The sequence below is a fragment of the Elephantulus edwardii genome, unplaced genomic scaffold, assembly GCF_000299155.1.
Source record: "Elephantulus edwardii isolate Elephantulus edwardi_28Jun2011 unplaced genomic scaffold, EleEdw1.0 scaffold00084, whole genome shotgun sequence".
In the NCBI taxonomy this organism is placed as follows: Eukaryota; Metazoa; Chordata; class Mammalia; order Macroscelidea; family Macroscelididae; genus Elephantulus; species Elephantulus edwardii.
Window position 1 is genome coordinate 10944172 of NW_006399834.1, and position 7106 is coordinate 10951277.

Sequence of the window (7106 nt, forward strand, 5' to 3'; positions counted from 1 at the left end):
GGTTCATATGGTATTTCTATTTTAAGTTTTCTGAGAAATCTCCACACGGTTTTCCACAAGAGCTGTACAAACTTTGCATTTCCACCAGCAATGGATAAAGGGTCTGATTTTTCCACATTCTTACCCTCATTTGTATTTTCTAGTTCCCCTCATACCCTCTCTAAATCTTAGGATGGAAGTTAAACAATATCTCATTGTGGTTTTGTTTAATAGAGCAAGTTGCTATGTGTGGACTATGCCACCAGTACATCTTTCACTGTAGGTTTGATTTACATTCTCAGAAGGCTAATGTTAAGGATTTTTCATGTGTTTTGTGGCCATTTGAATTTAGTCTATGGACTAGGCCAGTAGAGTTTTCTTTATGTTCTTAAATGCTATTATAAACAAAATTGATTCCTTAATTTCCCTTTTGGATTTCTCATTGCTGGCTTATAGAAACCCAGCTGATTTTTGTTTGTTCACTTTACACCCTACAACTCAGTGAAATTTTTCTATTAGCCCCAGAAGTTTTCTAGACGTGGACTTTTTGGGCTTTTCTATGCATGTTGCTGTTAGGTGCCATCAAGTTGAGTATGACCCAAAGATTCCTATTAAAAAAATCTGAATCTTGTTCTATCTGGTACCTCCTCACTTCTGAAATGCACAAGCCCATTGCTACAGTCACTGTGTCAATCCATCTGGTTAAAGGTGTCCTCTCTTTTGCAGAGCATCTACTTTTCCAATGATGACATCCTCTCCTAGGAATGGCCCTTGCTAACAAAATGCCAAAGATGCTTTGTCATCTTTGCCTCCAAGGAACACTCCAGCTACACTCTCTCAGAGACATATCTGTTGTTCTGGCAGTACAGGGAATATTCAGTTCTCTTCGCCAATGCCACAGTTGAAAGGCATCGATTCTTCTTTTGTCATCCCTATTAATTGCCCAGCCTTTAGATGCCTAGTAAGTGAAAAGACCATGTCCTGAATCAGATGTACTTTAGTCTTCAAACTAGCATCATAGCTCCTCCATATTTGGAGAGGTCCATGACTACAGACTTTCTCAGTGCAAATCAGTACATCTTCTGATCTCCTGATTTCTGGTATGTTGATTTAGATCGAACAAAAATTAATTTTTTGACAATTTCAATCTTTTTTGCTTCTATCATGCAGTTGTGTATCTGTCTAGTGGTGAGAATTTTAGTTTTCTTGATGTTGAGATACAATCCATATTGAAGGCTATAGTCTTTGATCTTATGCAACAAGTGCTTCATGCAACAAGGACTTGAAAGTCCTCCTCATTTTCAGCAAGCAAAATTATGTTTGATCTTGATGCCATATTGTTCTTTATAAAGTCCAGCTTCTTGAATTATTTGCTTAGCATATAGATTCAGGTATGGAGAAAGGATATATCCCTGATGTGTACCTTTCCTGATTTTAAACCATGCAGTGTTCCTTTGCTTTGCTTGAAAGACAGCCTCTTAGTCTAGGAATAGGTTTTCCATGAGCAAAATTAAATGCTGTGGGATTCCCATTTTACATACAGGATCTTATCATCGGTAAATAGGGATACTCTCACCTTTTATTTTGTAGTCTTGATACCTATACTTGGCCAACCAGGAGGCAGTCATCAGAACAGAACAAGGAAACACTGCATGGCTCAAAATTGGGAAGGGTGTATGTCAGGGATGTGTTCTATCGTCATACTTTTTCAATCTACATGCAGAACAGATTATCCAGGAGGCTGGGCTATATGAAGAGAAATACAGCATCAGAATTGGAGGAAAACTCATCAACAATCTGTGTTACGCAGATGACACAACCCTGCTTGCTGAAACTGAGGAGGACCCGAAATGCTTGTTGAAGGTGATCAAGGACTGCAGCCTTCAATATGGATTGAAGCTCAACATCAAGAAAACAAAGATTCTCACCCCTGGGCTGATTAACAGTATCATGATAGATGGTGAAGAGATTGAGATTGTTAGCAGCTTCAGTTTGCTTGGCTCTACAAACAACACTCTTGGTACCATCAGCCAGGAAATTAAAACATGAATTGCATTGGGAAAGTCTACTGTCAGAAAACTCTCCAGAATACTGAAGAACAATGATACCAGTCTGATGACTAAAGTGTGTCTGATCCAGATCATAATCTTTGCAATTACTTGATATGCGTCAGAAAGCTGGACAATGACTGGGGTCTATAGAAGGAGAATTGATGCCTTTGAGCTGTGGTGCTTAAAAATAGTATTGAATATACCTTGTACTGCTAAGAAAACAAACAGGTTCATCCTAGAGAGGGTGAGACAAGGCTACTCCTTGGAGGCAAAGATTCTGAAACTTTGTCTGACATACTTTGGCCATGTTGCAAGGAGGAACCAGTTCTTGAAGAGGGAAGTCATGCTTGGGAGGGTGGAGGGACAGTGCAAGAGAGGAAGACCCTTGATTAGATGGATTGATTCAGTGACTGGGGTAATGGGAGTAGGTGTGTCAGAGACAATTAGATTGGCACAGGATAGAGTAGGGTTGGTTTAGGGCTGTTGCACATACAGTCACTATGAGTCGCAGACAACTTAATGGCACATAACAACAACAACATATTACAAAAGGATCACCAATTTTAAAATTTAGTCAAAATTAAATAAACTTTCCCATAACATTTTATAAACACAAAACTAGAAACCACAATGGGAACGTTATACAATAGCACAGAATAAATGTAAATTAAGTGAGAAAGAAATGTTCTAAAAATAAAACACTTCAAAAATTATAATTATATACTTATATACTTATTACTCAAATATGTGAGATAATGTAATGAGGTATAGAAACAATACTTTTCCAAACATGAAGTTAATTATCCAGCATATGCCTGATTTTATTAGTGTAAAATTTTAATATTTAAATTTTTGTAGAATAAGTATACAGTATGTAAAGAAGTTAAATATGTCTCCAAAACATGCGGCTCCAGACTACTCTCTCCTCCTGTGTTATTAACTGCTTCTGAAAACCCAGTGGAGGGTCAACTATAGATTGGGTCTGTCTCTACGGTACACAGCAACAGAGAAATGATATACCAAATAATTTTTTCCTCAGATTATGAGATATATATTTGGATTCATTTTACATTTATTTATGCTAAAACAGAATGTTCATCACCACTTTTCGCCAACATTTATGATCATCTTTCCTTGGTTTTCTTGGTTTCAATGACTATTATTGACCACTAGAGGGAGAAAAAGAAAAGCTCTGAAAAGTATTGCAAATCTGAGAAATCAGTTAAATGTCAGCAAAAATACCCCAAACATTAATTCTAGTGATATATGGATTTAAGGAGGGAGTGCTGGTGGCCCAGTCTGTAGGATGTAGCACTGCAAACCCATAGGCCAGTGTCTCTGACACTTTGAATCCACGAGCCAATCTGAGGGAGAAAGATGGACAGTTTTCTGTGAGATTTACAGAATTGGAAACTTGATGGAGGATCAGCTATGAGTTGCTTCCAACTTGGAGGCAAGGAGTTGAGTTAAATATGCATTCAAGGAAGGCACTAGGATGTACTGTTAGTTGTTGGAAACATGTTTATTGATTGTATATGATTCTCTAGACATAGTATAACAGAAAGACGATGTAACTTCTCTCTCTAAAGGTTGAGGAACAATATGTTTTGTAATTGATCAGCTGAGTAGTTTAATTCAGCCTGTGGCTTTACCCACATATTAAGAGCAATAAATACATCTAATAAGCATAAATGATGGAAGGTTAACTATTTAAGACTTCATAAATGAGAAAACTTAACAATCGTAGTGTGGACTTTACAATGGGGCTTGGGAAAAGTATATGTACAGGAAAAATAGTAACATGATCTAAGCAATTTCTCTATACTTTGCATTAGTTACATTTGAAAACTCATGCTTATCAGAACATATATTTTTAGTATATAGAATGTATTCATTAAAGAATAGAAATTCTAACCAATTACAGGCTTGTTTACCTTAAATTATTTGATATATGAATTTATCAAGAAACAATTTCTTTAATTCTGTTGCTTAATTAGTGTCTAAAGAAAACAGGAAATGGGGGTACAAGCATATAAATGTCCCTCTGAAAGAGCCAGAGAAAGTAAGAATAGCACAGCCCCTCACTTTCCCAGAGCACAAAGCAAATAGAGAGCCCATATCCCTGTACCATGACAGCTCTTGAGCCACACCAACACCAAGACGTTTATTTTTAAAAATTTTCTTCATATTATTTTTATTATTTGTGTGCGTGTGTGCCGTCTAATTGGACCTAACTGGTACAGGAGGAGATTGTCCTCCTTCCAGCAGAGCATCTCATGGATTAGAACCACGTGCCTTCAGGATTGCAGCGCTACTTCTTGCCACTAGACCATCAGAGCTCCAAGAAGTTTGTTTATTCATTGTTGACTCACAGACTCACAGTTGTGGTACTGAGAATGGGGTTTATTAGGGAAGTTGGAGAGTAGGGGAGTCAAAGAATATCACTCAAAAAAAATCCAAGTTTTAGCCCAAGTTCCAAGGCACAATTCCTCAGTTAGTCCAGGCTCTGGGTACAGTTCAGCTGTCAAATCCTGATCATCCATCAAGTCTTGCCTCTGAAAAATTGTAAGTCAGCTTCTTTTTCAAGCATCTGGCAAGAACCGCAAAAAATTTTAATTGTGGCCTTTATCTCAGGGCTATTGTGCTTACATTTTGCCAGTTTATTCACTGCAATGCCACAGTCTCTCCACCACCATCACAAGGGTTTCACTCTCACCATGATCTTGCTCCAGTCTCCATCAAATCTTGCTGCCACAAGTCTTGTTCACATTAGGTCTTATTATGGGAAGCACTCTTTTTCTTAATTTAGTCACACTGCTGTTGATTATTTGTAAGGCTGTACTGATTTGCAAGACCATATGTTTGCAGTTAAGTTAGCTAGAGAACAGAGGGAGCTAACACCATAATTAGAAAATGTCTTTGAAATTTTATCCAAAAGATTACTGATTCCTTTAGTAATCAGAAAATATATAAGATAAATTAATATGAAAAAGAAGTGATGGACATCTGCTAAATGTAAGATATTTAGAAGGTTCAAGACTAAATTGAACAACATTCTTTTTCTTCAGAAGTTCATAGTCTAAAAAGAAATCTATTAATAAAAATTTGTAAAACCAAGTACATGTGGGACTTACCAGTAAAGAAAAAGAGACTGAACATGATAAGTGTTGAGAAGGAAGAGTTACAGTATGCTCAGGTGGCTGTGGTACTGGAAAGAAGTTTAGTGAGTCTGGAGGAATCAGAGCAGATTTTATGAAGTGTATGCTATTTGAAAAGCCTAAAGACATTTGTTGTTATGTGCTGTGTAGTTGGAACCAGCCCACAGCTGACCTTTCAGTGGGTTTTCAGGGACAGTACAGGAGAAGATTGTCCATTTTTCTCCCATGAAGCAGCTGGTGGATGCAAACTGCATACCTTCAGGATGGCAACTAATAAATATCAGCTAATAAACATGTTAAAAGACAAGTAGACTTTAATAATGAGAAAATATTGACTTAAAAGAAACAATTTACAGAAGAAAAAAAAGAAAATTATAATATCAAGTAAGAAAAATATATAATCCAGTAAATTAAAAACAACCAATGTTACCATGTTGGTATGTTGTTTCAGGAATTTTTTCCTTAGCATTCTAATCCATGTAAAATTAAGTAGCTAATTTTTTACTTTAGCATTATATCACGAGTGCTTTCCCAGTTTTTCTATAGCCTTAACAATTATTTCTTTTTGGTGAAAATATGCACAACAAAAAGGAACTATAAATATTTCAAAAGAGCTTTATTGAGATCTAATTCACATACCAGATAATTTAGTATTTAAAGTGCACCTTCAATGGTTTTCAGTATAGTCACAGATAGGTTTTCATTAGTAGCCTATTTCTAGAACCTTTTCATCACTTAAAAAAAAAAAAAGACCTGCATTCTATCCCATGAACTGCCAAAAGAACAAACAGCTATGTCTTGGGAAAGTGCATCCAGAACACTCCTTAGAGGCAAAGATGGTGAGACTTTGCCTCTTCTTTGAGCATGTTGTTAGAAGAAGCTGTTCTTTGGAAGGGGACATCATGTTTGGAAAGGTGGAGGGATGACAAAAGAAAGGAAGACCTTCAACCAGGTTGGTTGACTTCCACAGGATGGACAGACACAGTGACTGTAGCAATGGGTTCAAGTGTGTTAGAAATGATGACAATGGCACAGTATAAGACAGGACTCGGGTCTGTTGTTCATAGGGTCACTATGAGTCGTACTCAACTTGATCATACCTTGATCATAGCAACAACTCCTCTGGTGGCCTATTAAATAGGAAGTTGTGTTACCAACCTAAAGGCTGCCAATTCTAATTGAATAGTCAATCTGCAGAAAAAGAGAAGTAATCTTCATCCATATAATATTCTGCCTCGCAAAACCTGCTGAAGGGTCAACTATGAGTCAGTTTTGACTCAACAGCAATGACTTTGTTATATTACTCTTCCCATGAAGGAGATTAAATGGTTAGTCAAATGGCTAAAATGTTTAGTTTCTACTTGGGAAGTTGATTCAAATTCACCCAGAGTGGCTCAGAGGAAAGGCTTGCTGATCATGAGGTTACTTTTAGTTGGAATCCAGTAGGTGGTAGCTAACAATTTCTTATTTTTCACTTAAGTTCATACCCTAGAAATCACTTTTTATATCTGTAGAATTTTTGTAATCTGGACTTTTATGTGAGTAGAATCATATGGTATGTAAGTTTTTGTGACTGGGTTCTTTCATTTAGCCTATGTTTCAAGGTTTATCCACATTGTATCACAGCTTCATATTTATTATTCTTATTATTAATTTCATGAACACTTACAAAGATTGTGGATTTCCATTCATTCATTGTTGCACTTTTCTCCCCACCCACCCCACCTCCACCCCAAGTTTCCTCTTCTTGAAAAGCAAAAGAAAAACTCTTTCATTGGTATACAGTCCCCCCACACCCTCCCACCCTCACCCCGAGTATACTTCACTCTGCAACCCTCATTCCAAACTCTTATGATAATCATAATGCCCTAAAATATATTACTTTTAAACTGTTCTCTCCCTCATCGGCTTCAATGCA

The 7106-nt window shown here is 36.9% G+C and overlaps 1 pseudogene; it reads left to right on the top strand.

Annotated features, from left to right (window-relative positions):
• Window positions 1–1829: 1829 nt before the first annotated feature.
• LOC102872842 overlaps window positions 1830–7106 on the top strand; it is a 24844-nt pseudogene continuing 19567 nt past the window's right edge.